Source organism: Bombina bombina, chromosome 2, assembly GCF_027579735.1.
Source record: "Bombina bombina isolate aBomBom1 chromosome 2, aBomBom1.pri, whole genome shotgun sequence".
Lineage (NCBI taxonomy): Eukaryota > Metazoa > Chordata > Amphibia > Anura > Bombinatoridae > Bombina > Bombina bombina.
This window is the reverse complement of record NC_069500.1, coordinates 1,442,398,270-1,442,422,459: the sequence shown is the minus strand read 5'-3', so window position 1 is coordinate 1,442,422,459 and position 24,190 is coordinate 1,442,398,270.

Sequence of the window (24,190 nt, the reverse complement as noted above, 5' to 3'; positions counted from 1 at the left end):
TCTGATCAGTGGATCATGTCCGTCAAACATCGCTGAATGCGGACAGCATATGCTCTCCGCATTTATCATTGCACAAGCAGTTCTTGTGAAATGCTGGTGCAATGCCTCCCCTTGCAGATTCGCGGCCAATTAGCCGCTAGTAGGGGGTGTCAAACAACCCGATCATATCTGATCGGGTTGATTGCTGTCCGCGGCTTTAGAGCCTTCAGGCCTTATGGTGCTTGATAAATATGTCCCTATATCTGGAAATATGTATTCACACTGTGTCAAAATTTGTGCTCTAAGAAGAGAAACAGCTGAGCACATACCTTCCTGGAGTTCCGTTGATTCCGTAACCCTTTCTGTGCTGGGAGAAATGGAAACTTGTTCCGTGACGTTAGCTCCTGACCTATGGTCTCCAAGGATGCGGCCTCCGTGTAGCACACTTTCTGGTCTCCGTAAAGTCAGTACCTGACCCGTGGTCCATAGAGCTGCGGCCTCCTTGTGGCCCACGCTAAGGCCACCGTGATTGAACCGCTGCTGTCCTCTGCTTGTTCTAGAAACACTTTCGTCACCGTGGGGGGGGGGGGGTGTCGTCCTCTGCCCTATTCGAGGTAAGCCACTTTACAAGTTTAAAGAGCGTGGTAATGGTCAGTAGAAATGTAATGAAACAAGAAATAGACCACACTCTTAGTAATAAAAATAAAACTTGCAGTTTATTGGAAACTTTAAAACGATGACTGAGCACCAAATACAAAAGCTGTTGAGAAGTGCAGCACAAACAGCTTACGTGTTTTGGGAATCTCCCATTATCATAGCCTACCTTGTGCATACTCTCATTGACTTAAAAAGGGGGATAAAAACTACCTGATTGGTTGAAAACAGCACTTATCAACAGTAACACTTGTGATAACGGCACTTACAGTTACGTGAATACATGAATGAAAGCTTACATTCTATAAGCAATTTAAGCATTAGTTTTGTGCAGATAAAGCATAATAAGGATTCATACAAAAAATAGTTAGACAATACAATCCTGAATATTAGTCAAAATAACATGAAATTTAAGTCACAGAACAAAGTTCTGTGTTTTTATGAAGGCCAAAACGATCGCTGTGTTCCTTGTTCAGAGAGGAATTGCCTGGTATTTCAGCACTGGACTGACTGTAATAGGCGGGATCAGACTGATATACTACAGGAAAGTTCTACTCTGTGAAAAGCATTACTGGGCTAAAAAGCTGCACCCAGGTGGTAAATCACCATAGAACAGGCTAACAATGGTATTGAGCTTGTTGTTCGTTCCTGTGAGTGCACTTCTCTCTATATGTATTTAGTCTCCCTATGGGAAAAAGGGGCAACCAGACGTGGACTCCTTGCTCAGTGTGCTTAGAGGAATATGGCTACACCTCACTGACGAGGCCCAATGAAGGCCGAAACGATCGTCTGGGGTTGCTGTGTTCCTTGTTCAGAGAGGAATTGCCTGGTATTTTGGCGCTGGACTGACCGTAATAGGCGGGATCAGACTGATATACTACAGGAAAGTTCTACTCTGTGAAAAGCATTACTGGGCTAAAAAGCTGCACCCAGGTGGTAAATCGCCATAGAACAGGCTAACAATGGTATTGAGCCAGTTGTTCGTTCCTGTGAGTGCACTTCTCTCTCTCTCTCTCTCTCTCTCTTTATCTATCTATCTATCTATCTATCTATCTATCTATCTATCTATCTATCTATCATCTATGTATATATATATATATATATATATATATATATACACAGTTATATATACACAGTTGTATGCAAAAGTTTAGTTAGGCACCCCTGACAATTTCCATGATTTTCATTTATAAATAATTGGGTTTTGGATCAGCAATTTCATTTTGATCTATCAAATAACTGAAGGACACAGTAATATTTCAGTAGTGAAATTAGGTTTATTGGATTAACTGAAAATTTGCAAAATGGATTAAAATGAAATTAGACAGGTGCATAAATTTGGGCACCCTTGTCATTTTGTTGATTTGAATAGCTGTAACTACCTAGCACTGATTAATTGGAACACACAATTGTTTTGGTGAGCCCATTAAGCCTTGAACGTCATAGACAGGTGCATCCAATCATGAGAAAATGTATTTAAGGTGGCCAATTGCAAGTTGTTGTTCTCTTTGAACAAAAAATATTAGGGTACCAAGCAACACTTCAAAAATACTTTATTCTTTATTCAAAAAAAAAAAAGAAAGATACAAACACGCCAAAAGGAGGATTCCAGCTATCGTACATGTTTCGCACCGCAAAGCGCTTACTCATAGATGCTGAAATCAAGTAAAACCGCTGATACATTTAAAGGCTTAAGCACCAATGAAACAAGGTCCGTGAGATGACGTGATCTATAGCTGTCAGACAGACTGGTAAACATACTATAATGTGCATTCCCTTTAAACATGTGACAGCATCTTCAAAGAAATAAAATCATTACTTGCGAAAGTGACAACAAAATGACACATAATGATCATTAAACATTTCGTAAACAATTAAAATTGATAATGAAACAATATATGCGTTGAGAATATGCTGCTTAAAAATGTTTTACAAAGGATGATTTACAAAAAATGGTGAGCAGTAAAGATTCCTGGAGAATATTGGAATAAATATTGTGGTCACATAACGGTACTCACAATTTTATAACCACATTGAATCTAAAAAATGGTCATAATTAAGACCAAAGAAATATATATAATATAACAAACACCCTATATGAAAAATGGGAATAGGATTTAAAGTGGGATCTTATAATTGAACTCTCATTAAAATTTTTATATATGATCCAAATAGTTTGTTATTAATTATATAAGATAAAATAAATTCTTAATCATAAATGGGGTTGCTATGGTAATATGGAAATGGTTGATTCTCGAGGGTCTACAAACAGGACCTAATTTGAAATAGCGCTAATGTTATGGCTGATAATGCACACGTTACAAAGAACATTTTACTCCTCATATCCCATTCTAGATTCATACCCAGCGGTAGTTAAGTCCTCAATTTATAGATCCAGAAAAGTTATTTTTATCAAGAATTTTAGTTATATCACCACCCCTCTGTGATATCCTTGCTACATCAATAAATTTAATTTCTTTACGTCTCTTAAATGTTCCCTAGCACGAGATCTTAAGGTTCTAGTAGATTGACCTACATATTGTGCCCCACAAAACTGACAGTCTAGTAAATATACTATGTGATCAGTTAAACAAGTAGCATACAAATCAATATCAAAACATTCACCTGTGATATTACTAGAAAACTTGTTTGTAAAAGCCATATTGTCACACGTTAGGCAATTGGTCAAATGTGCTCTAAAGTTTCCCCTACCCCTAAGCCAATTGGTTTTAACCTTTGTTTTGAAGGTCACTAGGCTAGGAGAAAGTCTAGAAGCCAACGTGGGCGGTTTCTTGGATACAAACTTGCAATCTTTCACATAAGTCTGTAAAATGTCATTACCTTTTAGAACATGTAAATGTTTTTTAATGATACTGCATATTGTGTTATACTGCAATGAAAATTCCGTAGAGAAAACTATGCTGTTACCATCTACATATTTTTTATCCGCTCCCTCTTTTAATTTTTCTGTTAATCCATTCCCCAAATTGTTACCTTCTATGTGGCCCATTGTGGTCCAAAGCTTTTTTGGCTGTGGTTTCCAGTTCTTTATCTCTTCAAAGACTTTATAGAGTGCCCTCTCATTATAACCTCTAGCTTTTAACTTAAAAATTATTTCCTGACCTCCCTGTATGTAATTTTCAAGTGTGCTAGCATTATGCCTTAACCTAATAAATTGACTTCTGGGGATTTAATTAACTAGATGTTTGGGATGGCATGAGGTGGCATGTAGTATGGTGTTGCCTGCTGTATCTTTCCTGTAGGTACTAAACATGATCATATGTGTAACTTGGTCTCCATATAGGTGTAGGTCCAAAAAATTAACTTCATCATGATGCAGTTCCCCAGTAAATCTGAGGTCGTCATCGTTATTATTGATGACCATTAAAAAGTCTTCAAAGGAAAACCTGTCCTTAACAATGAAGATAAGATCATCTATATACCTCATGTATAGTAGGATGTCGGACTTGAAAGGTTCAACAATATCATATATGTGCTGGAGCTCCCACCTACCCACAAATAGATTTGCATAAGAGGGGGCGAGCTTCGCCCCCATAGCTGTGCCTTGGCACTGTAGATATTATTCAGAATCAAAAATAAAATAATTGTGAGTAAGTAGAAACTTCACAACATCCAGAATAAGTTGTTTAACTTCATCATTATAAGTGGTTCCTTATGCATGAAGAATTCCAATGCCCGACACCCATGTACATGAGGTATTGAGGAATAAAGGGAAGCGAAGTCCACCACAACCCATTTATATCCCTCTTGCCACTCAAAATCCTTCAAGATCTCCAAGAGATGACTTGAATCTCTAGTATAACCATACAGGTTTTTCCCCATTGGCTGTAAAATATTCTCAATCCATTCGGACATAGGCTCCAAAAGGGAGCCTATGCCCGAAATGATTGGGCGTCCTGGGGGAGACAGAAGATTTTTGTGAGTTTTTGGAAGGTAGTGAAAAATTGGGGTAATGGCATGTAAAGGCAGGAGTTGTCTGGATTGTTCAATAGTCATTATACCCAAAGTGACTGCCTCATCCAATAGTTTTTAAGCTGGTTAGTAAAAATTGACGTGGGATCAGACTGTAATTCGCAATATATGGTCCTATCGGACAATTGCCTATTTGATTCAGCCAAATAATCCGTCCTGTTGAGAACAACAACATTGCCACCTTTATCAGAGTTTCGATTGACAATGTTGTTTTCTTTGACTCTCCTCTGAAGAGTGGCAACATGGGGGCCTCAAAACAACTCTCAAATGACCTGAAAACAAAGATTGTTCAACATTATGGTTTAGGGGAAGGTTACAAAAAGCTATTGAAGCTGTCAGTGTCCACTGTGAGGAACATAGTGAGGAAATTGAAGACCACAGGCACAGTTCTTGTTAAGGTCAGAAGTGGCAGACCAAGTAAAATATCAGAGAGGCAAAGGCAAAGGATGGTGAGAACGGTCAAAAAACAGCCCACAGACCACCTCCAAAGACCTACAACATCATCTTGCTGCAGATAGTGTCACTGTGCATCGTTCAACAATTCAGCGCACTTTGCACAAGGAGAAGCTGTGTGGAGAATAATGCGGACAAAGCCTTTTCTGCACACGCCACAAACAGAGTCGCTTGAGGTATGCAAATGCACATTAGGACAAGCCAGCTTCATTTTGGTAGAAGGTGATGTGGACTGATGAAACAAAGATTGAGTTATTTGGTCATAACAAGGGGCGTTATGCATGGCGGCAAAAGAACACAGCGTTCCAAGACAAACACTTGCTACCCACAGTAAAATTTTGTGAATGTTACATCATGTTGTGGGGCTGTGTGGCCAGTGCCGGGATGGGGAAAGTTGAGGGTCGCATGGATTCCACTCAATATCAGCAGATACTTGAGAATAATGTTGAGGAATCAGTCCCAAAGTTGAAGTTACACTGCGGCTAGATATTTCAACAAGACAAAGACCCAAAACACTGCTCAAAATCTACTCTGGCATTTATGCAGAGGAACAAGTACAATGTTCTGTAATGGCCATCCCAGTCCCCAGACCTGAATATCATTGAAAATCTGTGGGGTGATTTGAAGCGGGCTGTCCATGCTCGGCAACCATCAAACCTAACTGAAATGGAGATGTTTTGCAAGGAGGAATGGTCCAAAATACCTTCACCCAGAATCCAGACACTCATTACAGGCTATAGGAAGCATCTAGAGGTTGTTATTTCTGATAAAGGAGGCTCTACTAAATGTTGATGCATTATTTCTGTTGGGGTGCCCAAATTTATGCACCTGTCTAATTTCGTTTTGATGCATATTGCACATTTTCTGTTAATCCAATAAACCTAATTTCACTACTGAAATATTACTGTGTCCTTCAATTAATTGATAGCTCAAAATTAAATTGCTGATCCAAACACCCAATTATTTATAAATGAAAATCATGGAAATTGTCAGGGGTGCCTAAACCTTGGCATACAACTGTGTGTATATATATATATATATATATATATATATAGATAGATAGATAGATAGATAGATACACACAGTGGGGCCTAGATATCAAGCCGTCAACCTCAAATACGCTGGAATTCCGCAGCGTATTTGTGGCGAGGCTGATACGCCTTAGTTATCAAAGGCTCGAGACCGGCAAAAGTAGAATTTTGTGACGTAAGCATCGATCCGCTGGACTCAGTCCGACACAGATCGATTCTTACGTCACTCCAGATGTTCCGCACACAAGTGCGGCACATTCTCACTACTTTTGCTAGTTATCAAAAAACTAGCAGGTACGCTCTGCACTTTTACGGCCCTGGAGGCGGCGGATCCCATAGGAATCAATGGGAGTCTGACCATCGCGAAAGTACAAGTTCGCTGCTGCCCGACATCCCATTCATTCCTATGGGAGCTGTCTACACCTAACACCCTAACATGTACCCCGAGTCTAAACACCACTAATCTGTCCCCCCTACACCGCCGCAACTAAATAAAGTTATTACCCCCTAAACCGCCGCTCCCGGAGCCCACCGCAAGCTACTCTATACATATTAACCCCTAAACCGCCGCTCCCGGAGCCCACCGCAACTATAATAAATGTATTAACCCCTAAACCGCCGCTCCCTGAACCCGCCGCAACCTATATTAAATGTATTAACCCCTATCCTGCCCCCCCTACACCGTCGCCACCTATAATAAATGTAATAACCCCTAATCTGCCCCCCCTACACCGTCGCCACCTATAATAAATTTATTAACCCCTATCCTGCCCCCAACTACACCGCCGCCACTGTAATAAAATTATTAACCCCTAAACCTAAGTCTAACCCTAACGCCCCCCTAACTTAAATATTAATTAAATAAATCTAAATAAATTAACTCTTATTAACTAAATGAATCCTATTTAAAACTAAATACTTACCTTTAAAATATACCCTAATATAGCTACAATATAAATAATAATTATATTCTAGCTATCTTAGGATTTATTTTTATTTTACAGGTACCTTTCAATTTATTTTAAATAGGTACAATAGCTATTAAATAGTTATTAACTGTTTAATAGCTATCTAGTAAAAATAAACTGAAATTTACCTGTAAAATAAATCCTAACCTAAGTTACAATTACACCTAACACTACACTATACTTTAATAAATTATTCCTATTTAAAAATAAATACTTACCTGTAAAATAAACCATAAGACAATGTAATTAATAATTATATTCTAGCTATCTTAGGATTTATATTTATTTTACAGGTAACTTTGTATTTCTTTTAGCTAGTTAGAATAGTTATTAAATAGTTATTAACTATTTAATAACTACCTAGCTAAAAGAAATACAAAATTACCTGTAAAATAAATCCTAACTTAAGTTACAATTAAACCTAATACTACACTATCATTAAATTAATTAAATAAACTACCTACAAATAACTACAATTAAATAAAATTACATAAACTAACTAAAGTACAAAAAATAAAAAAAGCTAAGTTACAAAAAATAAAAAAATATTTACAAACATGCTAAAAATATTACAACAATTTTAAGCTACTTACACCTAATCTAAGCCCCCTAATAAAATAACAAACCCCCCCAAAATAAAAAAATGCCCTACCCTATTCTACATTAAATAAAGTTCAAAGCTCTTTTACCTTACCAGCCCTGAAAAGGGCCTTTTGTGGGGGCATGCCCCAAAGAAAACAGCTCTTTTGCCTGTAAATGAAAAATAAAACCCCCCCCAACATTAAAACCCACCACCCACATACCCCTAATCTAACCCAAACCCCCCTTACAAAAAACTAACACTAATCCCCTGAAGATCATCCTACCTTGTCTTCACTCAGCCGAGCAGCGATGGAACCGAAGTGGACATCCGGAGCGGAAGAAGTTAATCCTCCAAGCGGCGCTGAAGAAATCTTCCATCCGATGAAGTCATCATCCAGGCGGCGCTGAAGAAAAGTCTTCGATCCGGCCGATGTCATCTTCAAAGAGGCGCTGAAGAGGTCTTCTATCCGGGTCTTGAATGTTCCTTCCACCGACGCGGAACCTCCTTCTTCACCGACGGACTACGACGAATGAAGGCTCCTTTAAGGGACGTCATCCAAGATGGCGTCCCCTCAATTCCGTTTGGCTGATAGGATTCTATCAGCCAATCGGAATTAAGGTAGGAAAAATCTGATTGGCTGATGGAATCAGCCAATCAGATTGAGCTCGCATTCTATTGGCTGTTCCGATCAGCCAATAGAATGCAAGCTCAATCTGATTGGCTGATTGGATCAGCCAATCGGATTGAACTTGAATCTGATTGGCTGATTCCATCAGCCAATCAGAATTTTCCTACCTTAATTCCGATTGGCTGATAGAATCCTATCAGCCAATCGGAATTGAGGGGACACCATCTTGGATGACGTCCCTTAAAGGAGCCTTCATTCGTCGTAGTCCGTCGGTGAAGAAGGAGGTTCCGCGTCGGCGGAAGGAAGATTCAAGACCCTGATAGAAGACCTCTTCAGCGCCTCTTTGAAGATGACATCGGCCGGATCGAAGACTTTTCTTCAGCGCCGCCTGGATGATGACTTCATCGGATGGAAGATTTCTTCAGCGCCGCTTGGAGGATTAACTTCTTCCGCTCCGGATGTCCACTTCGGTTCCATCGCTGCTCGGCTGAGTGAAGACAAGGTAGGATGATCTTCAGGGGATTAGTGTTAGGTTTTTGTAAGGGGGGTTTGGGTTAGATTAGGGGTATGTGGGTGGTGGGTTTTAATGTTGGGGGGTTGTATTTTTCTTTTACAGGCAAAAGAGCTGTTTTCTTTGGGGCATGCCCCACAAAAGGTCCTTTTAAGGGCTGGTAAGGTAAAAGAGCTTTGAACTTTATTTAATTTAGAATAGGGTAGGGCATTTTTTTATTTTGGGGGGGGTTTGTTATTTTATTAGGGGGCTTAGATTAGGTGTAAGTAGCTTAAAATTGTTGTAATATTTTTAACATGTTTGTAAATATTTTTTTATTTTTTGTAACTTAGCTTTTTTTATTTTTTGTACTTTAGCTAGTTTATGTAATTGTATTTAATTGTAGTTATTTGTAGGTAGTTTATTTAATTAATTTAATGATAGTGTAGTATTAGGTTTAATTGTAACTTAGGTTAGGATTTATTTTACAGGTAATTTTGTATTTCTTTTAGCTAGGTAGTTATTAAATAGTTAATAACTATTTAATAACTATTCTAACTAGCTAAACGAAATACAAAGTTACCTGTAAAATAAATATAAATCCTAAGATAGCTACAATATAATTATTATTTATATTGTAGCTATATTAGGGTTTATTTTACAGGTAAGTATTTATTTTTAAATAGGAATAATTTATTAAAGTATAGTGTAGTGTTAGGTGTAATTGTAACTTAGGTTAGGATTTATTTTACAGGTAAATTTCAGTTTATTTTAGCTAGGTAAGCTATTAAATAGTTAATAACTATTTAATAGCTATTGTACCTAGTTAAAATAAATTGAAAGTTACCTGTAAAATAAAAATAAATCCTAAGATAGCTACAATATAATTATTATTTATATTGTAGCTATATTAGGGTTTATTTTAAAGGTAAGTATTTAGTTTTAAATAGGATTCATTTAGTTAATAATAAAAATATTATTTAGATTTATTTAATTAATATTTAAGTTAGGGGGGCGTTAGGGTTAGGGTTAGACTTAGGTTTAGGGGTTAATAATTTTACTACAGTGGCAGCGGCGGCGTTGTGGGGGGCAGGATAGGGGTTAATAAATTTATTATAGGGGGCGACGGTGTAGGGGAGGCAGATTAGGGGTTAATAAATTTATTATAGGTGGCGACGGTGTAGGGGGGGCAGGATAGGGGTTAATAGGTTTAATATAGGTTGCGGCGGGTTCAGGGAGCGGCGGTTTAGGGGTTAAACTATTTATTTAGTTGCGGAGAGGTGCGGGATCAGCAGGATAGGGGTTAATAACTTTATAATAGAGGGCGACGGTGTAGGGGGGGCAGGATAGGGGTTACTAGGTATACTGTAGGTGGCAGTGGTGTCCGGGAGCGGCGGTTTAGGGGTTAATACATTTATAAGAGTTGCGGCAGGGTCTAGGAGCGGCGGTTTAGGGGTTAATACATTTATAAGAGTTGCGGCGTTGTCCGGGAGCGGCGGTTTAGGGGTTAATACATTTATAAGAGTTGCGGCAGGGTCTAGGAGCGGCGGTTTAGGGGTTAGTAACTTTATTGAGTTGCGGGAGGCTCCGGGGGCGCCGGTATAGGGGATAGAACAGTGTAGTTTAGTGTGAGTGCTTAGTGACAGGCTATCAATAAAGCTGGGAAAAAGCCGAAGGGCAGCGAGATCGGATGAGTGATAATTCTCACAGTCCGCTGCTCATCGCCCCGCAGCTTTTTGACAGCTTTATTTGATAACTTAGGCGTATTTTTTCAGGTCCGCGGCGGCGATGTGAGGCGAGCTTAGGCGGGCGTATTGGGCCGGCGAAGCCAGAAAAGTAGACAGCTTGATAACTACCCCCCATTATCTCACAAAAGTGAGTACATCCCTCACATTTTTGTAAATATTTTATTATATCTTTCATTGTGACAACACTGAAGAAATTACACTTTGCTACAATGTAAAGTAGTGAGTGTACAGCCTGTATAACAGTGTAAATTTGTTGTCCCCTCAAAATAACTAAACACAGCCATTAATGTCTAAACTGTTGGCAACAAAAGTGAGTACACCCCTAAGTGGAAATGTTTAAATTGGGCCCAAAGTGTCAATATTTTGTGTGACCACCATTATTTTCCAGGTCACCAAAGCTTCACAGGTTGCCACTGGACTCCTCTTCCACTCCTCCATGATGACATCACAGAGCTGGTGGATGTTAGAGACCTTGAGCTCCCCCACCTTCTGTTTGAAGATGCCCCACAGATGCTCAATAGGGTTTAGGTCTGAAACCATGCTTGACCATTCCATCACCTTTACCTTCAGCATCTTTAGCAAGGCAGTGGTCATCTTGGAGGTGTGTTGAGGGTCGTTATCATGTTGGAATACTGCCCTGCAGCCCAGTCTCCGAAGGGAGGGGATCATGCTCTGATTTAGTATGTCACAGTACATGTTGGCATTCATGGTTCCCTCAATGAAATGTAGCTCCCCAGTGCTAGCAGCACTCATGCAGGCCCAGACCATGACACTCCCAACACCATGCTTGACTGTAGGCAAGACACACTTGTCTTTGTACTCCTCACCTGGTTGCTGCCACACACGCTTGACACCATCTGAACCAAATAAGTTTATCTTGCTCTCATCGGACCACAGGACATGGTTCCAGTAATCCATGTCCTTAGTCTGCTTGTCTTCAGCAAACTGTTTGCAGGCTTTCTTGTGCATCATCTTTAGAAGAGGCTTCCTTCTGGGACGACAGCTATACAGACCAATTTTATACAGTGTGCAGCGCATGGTCTGAGCACTGACAGGCTGACACCCCACCCCTTTAACCTCTGAAGCACTCATACGTCTATTTCTTAAAGATAACCTCTGGATATGACCCTGAGCATGTGCACTCAACTTCTTTGGTTGACCATGGCGAGGCCTGTTCTGAGTGGAACCTGTCCTGTGAGGTTGCACAGTAGCTACTCAGCAATCGTTCCCTGCACCCATCCTATTCCTCCTTCTTAATGGATAGTATGCAGTCTCTGTAACAGTGACCGAGAGGAAGGTCCAGGAACCGGAAGTAGGAGATGCATGGTGACGTCACACGCCATCAGTGAAGAGCCGCGGGAAAGTGTACAGTCAACCGGAGCAGTCATTATCGGTTACAATTGCCGGACTGGTCGTGAACGCTTTGGGAAAGCAAGTATAAGGTCGTTATTCTGTACAGAGGCTATTAAAGATTTGGCGATGTTTCCATTCTGTATTGGAGGTAAGATGAGCGGAGGAGGGAGATCCTTAGGCTTCCACTAGCCTGAGTTGGACATATATATTTCAGCACATATATACATATTGGTATTTTTGTGACATTATTAGATATTGACTTTTGGAGAACGTAAGTGCCGACACACATAGACTTTTTATTCTACAGGAAACACCTCCACAGAAGAAGGAACATCAAAGTATTGTATGTATGTATGTATGTATTGGGTACTTGTAAAGCACGGCTAATCACCCGTAAGGGTCTCAAGGCGCTGCTCATTTTATCTACCTCAGAAGGATGAAAGGCTGAGTGGACCTCACCGGGGATCGAACCCTCGGGTTGCTACAGAGGTCAGCCACAGTGCATTAGCATGCTGAGCTATCTGTCCGGCTTAAACTATTAAGTTTACTAGATTTCCTAGAGTTGACAGCAACAGGAGTATCGGAGTGGTCTAGAGTAGCCAAAACCTCCATAAACAGTACACAACTTCAGCATCAGATGAAGGAATCATACTGTCTGAATCTGAGATTTCATTCTCACGTTGTCAGGGTTTTTCCCTGTTTTGTTTGCCATGTGCTGCTGGCAGCCATTTTACTCACCTCTCTTGCTGTGTGATACTGCTCATTTCCTGCACTTCCTTTTATGGCCAGACTGGTGTACATCATCCGTGTGAGACAGGATGCAGTCTCAGAATTGTGATGTCATCACTTATTATTTGAAGTGCCTCTGTTCAGTATGCTTTGCCCTTGCGTTGTCTCAGACCTGTTTGTGAGAGCTCCTGTGTATTACCTGGCTGTCCGACGTCCCTCCTGGTTCCTGATCTCTGGCTTGTTCCTGACTCTGCTGTTCTCCTTGTTCCTGATTCCGGCTTGTCTGACTACTCACTTTGGCTCCTGACTCGGCTCGTCTGACTTCCAGCTCTGGTTTTGGTTCCTGGCTTGCTATTTGACTTGTGGACTTTTTTATTATTTTTTGCTATTAATAAAGGTGTGATTATTTTTGCACTTCTCGTCTCAGTCTGATTCCTGGCACCCTGACATTACGCAAGGGCCATGAATCCTGATGGTGCTAATAATCCTCCTTTACCTTCCATAAATTCCAGGATGGATGAACAGGATCACCGCTTGGATCAATTTGCACTAGCCCTGCAAACCCTGCTGACTTGCACTGCACATTTGGACCAAGTGTCAAGCAAGTTATGGCTGCTCCTGTTTCCACTGCTGTACCTAGTCCTACCAGGAGCATGTCCGGTTCTGCACCTCTACCTTAGCGTTATGGAGGTGATTCTAATCAGTGCAGAGGGTTTTTGAACCAGGTGGGCATTTACTTTGAGATGTTACCTCAAGCGTTTCTCATCTCGTTACTCTCTTATACAGCTCTTGCCTGGGCTAATCCCTTGTGGGAGACTAATAAACCTGTGATTTTAAATTACCCTGAATTTGTGGCCTCCTTTCGAAGGGTATTTGATGTTCCGGCTTGCTCCTCCTCTGCTGCTAAACGACTCATGTCCATTCAGCAAGGTACAAGATCTGTTGCTCAGTATGCCATTGAGTTCTGTACGCTTGCCGCAGAGGTAGGTTGGAACAATGAAGCCCTTGCCGTCTTCTTTCATGGGCTCTCTGATGCGATTAAAGACAAAGTTGCTGCCAGAGATTTACCAGAAGATCTCGAGGCATTGGTGTCTTTTTTTATTCTAATTGACATCAGACTAAGTGAGAGGCCCTCCTACGTGTTCGTTCCCACCCATGCCTCCATCTCCTCCCATGCCTTCTGGTCCGGAGTCACCAGGTACTGCTGAGCCGATGGAGTTCGGATTCACGCATCTCTCCGCGGCAGAGAGGGCCTTTAGGAGGAGGGAGGGGATCTGCCTCTATTGTGGGTTACAGGGCCACCTTTTGAAGTCTTGCAGTACACGACCGGGAAACGCTCACACCTAAGGTCCTGTCGGGGACAGACCTTGGGTGGTTTATCCTTGTCCCCGGAACCACTAAAGGAGAAACCTTTGGTCACGTTTGTCCTTTCCTGGGTGGACTCCTCCATAGTCACCCAGGCTCTTGTTGACTCTGGTGCTGCGGGCTATTTCATTGCCAGTGCTTTTGTATCAAAGCACTCCATTACTGATTTGCCTTGGTTCATTCTGCTTGCTATTGATGCCATTGATGGCAGGCCCCTTCAGCCCGCACTCGTTACTCACGAAACTGCTCCATTATCCATGGCTGTTGGGGCTCTCCATTTTGAAACCCTCCAGTTCCAGGTGATAAACTCTCCGCATTTTCCGGTTATTCTGGGTTATCCCTGGCTCCAAAAGCACAATCCCAGTCTCGACTGGCGCAGGTCCGAAATTTTGTCGTGGTCTCTGCAGTGTATTTCCACTTGTCTTTGGAAACCAGTTAAAGTCTTGTGCACTTCTTCGGTATCTCAATTGCCAGAGGAGTACCGAGAGTTCCTAGACGTTTTTGACAAGGTGCGTGCCGATACGTTGCCTCCTCACCAGTATTACGATTGTGCCATAGACCTGCAACCCGGAGCCATTCCTCCTCTGGGCCAGATTTACCCTCTGTCTGTTGCGAAGAATTGTGCTATGGAGGAGTATGTTGCCGATGCACTGTCGCGGGGGATCATCCGCAAATCCTGTTCTCCTGCAGGGGCTGGCTTCTTTGTGAAGAAAAAGGGTGGCGAGTTAAGACCATGCATCGATTATAGGGGTCTTAATCATCTTACCATTAAGAATGCTTACCCTATTCCGCTCATTATGGAACTCTTTGACCGCCTCAAGGGAGCTACGGTCTTTACTAAACTTGATTTGAGAGGAGCATACAATCTCGTTAGGATCAAGGAGGGCCACGAATGGAAAACAGCATTTAACACCAGGAGCGGGCATTATAAGTATCTTGTAATGCCCTTTGGCCTATGTAATGCTCCTGCTGTCTTCCAGGAATTTATTAATGATGTCCTACGAGATATGGTGCAACAGTGTGTTGTGGTGTACTTGGATGACATCCTCATACACTCACCCATACTTGAGGCTTATCTTTCTGATGTTACATGGGTTCTTCAGAGACTACGTGAAAACGGCCTGTTTTGTACACTCGAGAAATGTGAGTTCCATTAGACTCAAGTAACCTTCCTAGGTTATGTTATCTCCGTTGCAGGGTTCTCCATGAATCCTGACAAGTTATCTGCAGTTCTGCAGTGGCCTCATCCAGTTTGTATTCGGTCTATTCAATGTTTTTTGGGGTTCGCCAATTACTGTAGAAAGTTTATTAAAAACTTTTCTTCCTTGGTCAAACCTATCACAGACATGACCCGTAAAGAGAATGATCCACTCCATTGGTCACCTACTGCCATTAAGGCCTTTGATAGTCTTAAGACTGCCTTTGCTGCCGCTCCAGTTCTGGCTCATCCTAACCCTGTCCTGCCTTTCTTTCTTGAGGTCGATGCGTCTGACACTGGAGTAGGTGCCCTCTTGTCTCAACGTCCTATGCCTGATGGTTCCTTGCGTCCATGTGGTTTCTTCTCTAAGAAATTGTCTCCAGCGGAGTGCAATTATGAAATTGGCGACAGGGAATTACTGGCCATAATTTTGGCACTCAAGGAATGGAGGCATCTTCTCGAGGGTACTAGCATGCCAGTGCTCATTCTTACTGACCACAAGAATTTAACTTATCTATCTGAAGCAAAATGTTTGTCGCCCCGACAGGCCAGATGGGCGCTATATTTGTCTCGGTTTAATTATGTGGTCTCCTACCTGCCTGGTAGTAAGAATGTTAGGGCTGATGCTCTCTCTCGACAATTTTCCCCTCTGTCCAAGGAGGAGTCTGTACCTACTCCAGTTATACATCCTGACCATATTTTGGCTACCATACATACTAATTTGACTTCTCCCTTGGGGGAGGAGATCCTGGCTGCACAAACCAATGCACCTCCTGAGAAACCTAGTGGTAAGTGTTTTGTTCCTGAGAATCTTTGAACAAAACTTTTGCACACTTACCACTATCCTAAAGCCGCAGGTCACCCAGGCAAGAATCAAATGATTTGGTCTGTCACTCGACAATTCTGGTGGCCAGGTCTTCGTTCTAATGTTGCTGCGTATGTTGCCTCCTGCTCAGTTTGTGCATAGAATAAGACTCCTTGACGTCTTCCTGTGGGTCTTCTTCAACCTATTGCTAAGGGTGAGTGTCCTTGGATACATCTTTCCATGGACTTCAATGTCGAGCTTCCTTTTTCCAATGGCAATACTGTTATCCTTATGGTGGTTGACCGTTTTTCTAAAATGTCACATTGCATTCCCTTGAAGAAGTTGCCTACCGCTCAGGAGCTTGCTTCAATTTTTGCCCGGGAGGTCTTCCATTTACATGGGTAACCCAAGGAGATAGTGTCGGACTGGGGTAGCCAATTTGTCTCCAGATTTTGGTGTTCCTTTTGTGCTCAAATGGGGATCCAGCTTTCCTTCTCCTCGGCATATCACCCTTAAACCAATGGGGCGGCGGAACGGTCTAATCAAGCTCTGGAACAGTTCCTCCGTTGCTATGTCTCAGATCACCACAATAATTGGTCTGAACTGTTACCTTGGGCAGAGTTTGCTCATAATAGTGCTATTAATGCTTCCTCCAAGTTATCCCCGTTCATGGCGAATTATGAGTTTCAACCATCCTTGTTGCCCGATTCATTCATATCTCAGGGTATTCCGGCTTTGGAGGAGCATCTCCGGCAACTCCGTTTCACGTGGGTGCAGATTCAGGATTGCCTTCATCGTTCTATGCAGCGCCAAAAGTTCCAGGCTGATCGTAGGTATCTGCCAGCACCTTCCTACCAGGTTAGTGAGAGAGTTTGGCTGTCCTCCCGCAACTTGAATCTTCATGTGCCTTCCAATACACTGGCTCCCCGTTATGTTGGCTCTTTTCGAATACACAGACTGGTCAATTCTGTGGCCTACGCTCTTGACCTTCCTCCTGCAATGCGTATCTCCAATGTTTTTCATGTCTCCCTCTTGAAACCATTGGTTTGTAATCAGTTTACCAGTGTGTTGCCTCGTCCCCATCCTATCTTTGTTGACAACCATGAGGAGTATGAGGTCAGCAGCATTATTGACTCTTGTATGTCCAGGGGCCGCGTACAGTATTTGGTTCACTGGAAGGGCTACGGTCCGGAGGAGCGTTCATGGGTTCCCTCCTCTAATGTTCATGCTCCCCCCCTCCTCTGTGCCTTCCATGCCCGTTTCCCCAATAAGCCTTTTGTCCTCCCGTGGGGGAGGGATCGTAGAGGGGAGGGTACTGTCAGGGTTTTTTCCCTGTTTTGTTTGCCATGTGCTGCTGGCAGCCATTTTACTCACCTCTCTTGCTGACTCTGGTGCATACTGTGTGATGCTGCTCATTTCCTGCACTTCCTTTTATGGCCAGACTGGTGTACATCATCCGTGTGAGACAGGATGCAGTCTCAGAATTGTGATGTCATCACTTATTATTTAAAGGGCCTCTGTTCAGTATGCTTTGCCCTTGCTTTGTCTCAGACCTGTTTGTGAGAGCTCCTGTGTATTACCTGGCTGTCTGACGTCCCTCCTGGTTCCTGATCTCTGGCTTGTTCCTGACTCTGCTGGTCTCCTTGTTCCTGATTCCGGCTTGTCTGACTACTCGCTTTGGCTCCTGACTCGGCTCGTCTGACTTCCAGCTCTGGTTTTGATTCCTGGCTTGTTATTTGACTTGTGGACTTTTTATTATTTTTTGCTATTAATAAAAGAAAATTTATTCTTACCTGATAAATTTGTTTCTTTTATGATATGATGAGTCCACGGATTTCATCCGTACTTGTGGGATATTGCCTCCTGGTCAGCAGGAGGAGGCAAAAAGCACCACAGCAGAGCTGTATATATAGCTCCTCCCTTCCCTCCCACTCTAGTCATTCGACCGAAGTTAGGAAGAGAAAGGAAAAGCCAAGGTGCAGAGGTGACTGAAGTTTAACAAAATTAAAGACCTGTCTTAGAAAAAACAGGGCGGGCCGTGGACTCATCGTATCGTAAAAGAAACAAATTTATCAGGTAAGAATAAATTTCCTTTTCTTTTACAAGATATGATGAGTCCACAGATTTCATCCTTACTTGTGGGATACAATACCAAAGCTATAGTACACGGATGAAAAGGAAGGGACAAGACAGGGGACCTAAACGGAAGGCACCACTGCTTGAAGAACTTTTCTCCCAAAAACAGCCTCAGACGCGGCAAAAGTATCAAATTTGGAAAATTTGGAAAAAGTGTGAAGAGAAGACCAAGTTGCAGCTTTGCAAATCTGTTCAACAGAAGCATCATTTTTGAATGCCCATGAGGAAGCCACAGCCCTAATGGAATGAGCCGTAATTCATTCAGGAGGCTGCTGTCCAGCAGTCTCATATGCAAAACGGATGATACTCATCAGCCAAAAAGAAAGAGAGGTAGCCGTAGCTTTCTGACCCCTACGTTTCCCTGAAAAAACGACAAACACAGAAGAAGATTGTCGAAAATCCTTAGTTGCATGTAAGAAAACTTTAAGGCACAGACTACGTCTAAATTATGTAGCAGACGTTCCTTCTTAGAAGAAGGATTAGGACACAAGGAAGGAACAACAATTTCCTGATTAATATTTTTGCTAGAAACAACCTTAAGAGGAAAAAACAGGTTTTCGTACGTAACACCACCTTATCGGAATGGAAAATAAGACAAGGAGAATCATATTGTAATGCCGAAAGCTCAGATACTCTACGAGCAGAAGAAATAGAAACAAAAAATAAAACTTTCCAAGATAATAAGTTAATATCTATGGAATTCATAAGTTCAAACGGAACTCCTTGAAGAACTCAAGAAATAAATTTAAACTCCAAGGAGGAGCAATAGGTCTAAATACAGGCCTGATTCTAGTCAGAGCCTGACAAAAAGATTGTACAGCTGGAACATCTGCCAGACCCTTGCGTAACAAAATAAATAAAGCAGAAATCTGTCCCTTTAAGGAACTTGCTGATAACCCCTTCTCCAATCCTTCTTGGAGAAAAGACAAAATACTGGGAATCCGAACCCTACTCCAGAGTAGCCCTTGGATTCACACCAATAAAGATATTTACGCCATATCTTATCTTAATTCAGGCTTACGTGCCTGAATTAAAGTACTTATGACTGAATCAGAAAAACCTTGCTTGGATAAAATTAAGCGTTCAATCTCCAAGCAGTCAGCTGCAGAGAAATTAGATTTGGATGATGGAAGGGACCCTGAATGAGACTGTTCTTCCGCAATGGAAGCTTCCACGGTGGCCGAGATGACATGTCCACTAGATCGGCATACCAAATCCTGCGAGGCCACGCCGGGGAAAGAGAATCACTTATGCCCTCTCCTGTTTGATTTGAGCAATCACCCGAGGAAGGAGAGCAAATGGAGGGAATACATATGCTAGGCTTAAAACCCAAGGAACTGTCAAAGCATTATCAGTGCGGCCTGGGGATCACTGGACCTGGACCTGTATCTCAGAAGCTTGGCATTCTGACGAGACACCATAAGGTCCACCTCCGGCCGACCCCACCTGAGAATCAGACTTGAAAAAATTTCCGGATGGAGCTCCCACTCTCCCGGATGAAAAGTCTGCCCACTCAGAAAATCTGCCTCCCAGATCTCCACCCCTGGGAAGTAGATCGCCGACAGATGGCAAGAGTGAGCCTCTGCCCACTGAATTATTTTGGCTACCTCGAACATCGCTAAGGAACTTCTTGTTCCCCCCTGATGATTGATGTAAGCCACTGTCGTTATGTAGTCCATCTGGAATCTGATAAACTGGGCTGAAGCCATAGAAAGAACAGATTCCGCCCCACCCTAGAAGGCTGGCATCTGTTGACACAAACACCCAAGATGGTCTGCGAAAGCATGTTCCCTGGGATAGATATTCCAGGGACAACCACCATCGAAGTGAATTCCTTGTCTCCTGCACCAAGGTTATTTGAGGAGACAAGTCAGCATAATCTCCATTCCACAGCCTGAGCATGATCAACTGCAAAGGTCTGAGATGGAACCGAACAAACGGAATGATGACCAATGCCGTCACCATCAGCCCGAACACTTCCATGCACTGAACCACTGAAGGCCGAGGATTGGACTGAAGGACAATACAAGCATTGACAATCTGTGAGTTCCTGACTCTTGACAAAAAAATCTTCAGTGATATGGAAACTATTACGGTTCCCAAACTGGAACAAGCACTCCCAGGTCTGAGAGGTCTCCTACATAGTCTCCTTTAGTCTGATCTACAGATAAACTGGAAAACAGAAAAAAACCTGCCTCTGGGAGAAAGCTTTTGATCTCAAACCCAAGCCTGAGCGAAGACGGAAAATCTACCCCTGACAAGATCCAATCCCGGATCGGGGCCATGTCATTCATAATGTCTTTGACACAACAGCAGGATACGATTTTTTTTTTTGTTATAAATCTTTACATTTTCAAAAGAAATTACTTCCATCAAGCCAGGTCCCAACAGGATCTCTCCTGGTAAGGAGTCACTAAAAGCTTAAACTTAGAGCATATATCCGTAGAACAAGGCTCTAATCATGAAACTCTGTGAGCTGGAACAGAGCAACCTATTTCGATAAGTTGAAGGGAAGAATTCGGAAGAAAGGAATTAGCCAATTTGAAAGCTTTTTTTTTTTATAATTTTTTATTGAGGTTATAAAGAGCAAAAAAAAAGGGTTACAAACAAGAATCACCAATGGACATAAATAATATTGCGATAAGACAGACATTCTTAACATTTAAACATCCTGAAGACGTAAAGTGATATAAGCTCTGAGTGTCCATTCTGAAAGACTCTGATAACATAGGACTAACAAGTGGGAGGAATAGTCTTGAATAAAGTAAGCTAGGATGTCTGTAGGATTCCTGTGTAGGAGAGAAAACAGTAAACTCAAAAGAACCTCTATTTTGTATTATATGAGGAGTGAAATTGGACCCCACAATGCAATAGAAAATATATATTAGTTTATCTGTTTGGCGCCGAATAGCAAAATTAAGGCAGAGGGGGGTGAGCTTCATAATGTTTGGGGAAGGGAAATGCAGCGGGCGAGAGCCGCTCGAAATGAGGGGTGGGGGAGGATGGGGAGGGGCGGAGTGAATCTGCACACTTAACTAATGAATACTCCTGGGCTTCTAAACTTTTAAATACAGAACAATTACAGGTTGAATCGTAGGTAATAAAAGGTATAGTCACTTATGGATCATAAAATCCATAAATGTATAAGCATACGCCTAAACCCTGACTGAACATGGAGTGACAGGATGCAATCTACGGGTGAGGGACTGACTTCGTATTTAAAGGGTGTATTGTAAAAATATATATAATCACCCTAGACTATATGCCTACCCTCTGCTACAATATGAGATGATACAAAACAAATGAACATCAGTCAGGTAATATAAGAAACATTAGAAGCTTATGTAGAGCTTACAAGTTGATCATGAGAGATAACAATATTATAGATAAGCCATAATAAACAGCAGGTAGATCATGGCATAAGTCATTCTCCAAGGACTGATACAACATATGAGGACAATAAACCCGTTTTCATGAAGCTGTACAACTTATAGACAGAATGGCACGATTGGTTACAGACATCCATGAACTGAATCAAACTGCTTAATATTAATAAGGGGTGAACTGGGTTAAAAACAGGGTTATCCACCTAACCACTATTAGGGAGGAATAGTATGGCAATTGTTGCTAATAATCCTCTAGGAGGAGAATAGCCCCTGCTGCCGATCAGTCAGGTATTTATTTATAGCTGCCGTATGTAAAGCAGAACCTTAAGAATTATGATTAGGGTAGCTTGTATGAATTTTTGCCCCAATGAGACTATGGTACTGTCGGAACCATACTAAATATAAAATGCAAATAGAAGCGTAAAGAACACAAACATGAACATCAAACAGAGTAATATGAACTATACAAAAAGGTATGACGATTGTCTGAGTCCAAATAATGCAATACAGTCACAGAATGTTCTGACGCCACTAAACCTGGATAGATGTAAACTGTCCCTAATATTGAGGTAAGGGGACCAAAAACCCTTCTAAAAGCTAATGATGAGAGCTAAGTGTCTAACAAGAGAAATTCTAGTGAATAGGTCGATATACTCGCCAGAACACCTTTGGTTAAGAAGTTAACTTGGTGATGTCAAAGTGCCTGTCTATTTTCAGAGTAGTGGCAGTTAGCAATGTGTTTAATACCAATATTATAGCCTAAAGAGCACTAGTACACCCAAATACTCCTAAGGATGAAGCTAAGCAGCCTATTTGTTTTTTAAATGTTTGATAAACAGAATCCCATGTTAGATAAAGTGGCACTATAATGGGCTATTCTATAATCTCTAATATGAAACATGAATTACAGGGGAAAATATTACAACTAACATTGTTTAACTCGTACTGAGCAAATATAACATGAAGAAAATAAATATCTCCAAAATACGCTTATAAAACTTAAACTTTAAGCAGACAGTGAAGTCTAAAGAGTTGTATCAGTCCTCTGATAAAGCACAAAGTGAAACAGGAGTTCTGTAAAAACCATAAAGTTTCTCCGTCTACTGATAAAGGACAACAAAAAACACTTATCCAATGCCCAATCTATGAGGATCCGTGCCTAGTAGTAATGTATGAGACGACTCCACTTGTGGATGAAGGTGTCTAAGGGCCTGCTCTACAGTTACGCGATCAGGGCACAGGAACATAAGCATGACCGACATCAAGTCCCAAATGTGTGACATCAGGGGCAAGGTGAATTCTGGATCTCCACCACAGCAACCGGACAACTCTCCTCCTCCATTAAAGTGGTGCTGCGCTTTCATTACAATGGGTAGAGGATAAGGTCCAGGCAGTTGTCGCAGCACAGCGCTCTGTGGGGACCGTTCTGATAGTATGGTGACGTTCACTTGGAGTGCTATATGGTCAGTGAGTTCCGAGCTACAATGGCTCTGAGATACATCACCAAACTCACCATTGCTCAGTGGAGGTGATTGTCGCACCTCTGGCAGACGTTCCAGGGGTGAATCTATTCTTACTTCTCCAGTTCCCTCATAAGGTAGAGGGTTGTTAATGGGTCCCCTCAAAGTCGTCACCAAAACATTGGACAATTCCAAAAAAGAACTTGTCATCTGTCGGCCAAGATCCTGTAGCAGGGTATATAGTATCTCATAAGTCTCGTCATTTTTGGGATTTTTTTCCGGTAGCTTAGCAGTGGAGGAAGGCCTAGAAGTCCTATTGCTCACTGTGCAGCGGGTCCCCTCTGAAAGGGTCACTAATCCTCGGGTTAGGAGCATATATTTTGTTTTGGCAGGCAATCCTTCATAGAACGATCAAATAATAGTAGTCCACAAGTAAAATTAGCTTGATCTTTTGCGAGTAATAGGTATTTTATTTAGTTAAGGCCTAGGAGCTTAAAGATTAGACGTCTGAGTATCTCGGCTGATGGCTCCGCCCCCATTTGAAAGCTTTTTAATCCTGTTGTGGAGGTTATCCAGGGAAGTGTCTGACTTAGTAGCATCAGACAATGCATCAAATCTATCTGCCGTCGCACTAGTGACGGTAGACAAGTACACACCTGGTTGCCATTGTAAGCCCTTGTGTACATCCCACCTGTAATTTTTTGTTCAACTATCCTCTAAAGATGTAGTAGATCACTTAGCGAAGCCAAAACATCACCGTCTCCCACTAGGAAATGATTGTCCAGCCACTATTGCTGAGTCGGTTATGGGAAACAGCTTTAAAAAAATAGGGAATGCGGCCATTCTTATAATTCCCTGGACGCACTAGTAAAGATTACACCGGAAATTTCTTTACTGGACGTACTATGTTGGAATCGCCTAGGATAGATAAAAATTCCTAAAGTAACAATTCCATCTGAGTCTGAGAATGCTCTCTCAGATAATCCCAAAATATCTTCCTCCTTCAGCAACATGGAGGAACCATTTAGGAATAGTAACTACAGAAATAATTCCTCTAGTAATGTTTTCTACCTCATGGGAAAAACATAAAATGCATCATAACTCCAAGTGGAGTGAAAAAGGAAGCGCAGGGCACTGCATGTCGGCCATAAAACTTTGTGGGACACTATAGGAGAAATTGGTGGTATAATTCGACCACTGTCAACAGACTCCTAAACAGCAATTGCTTTAT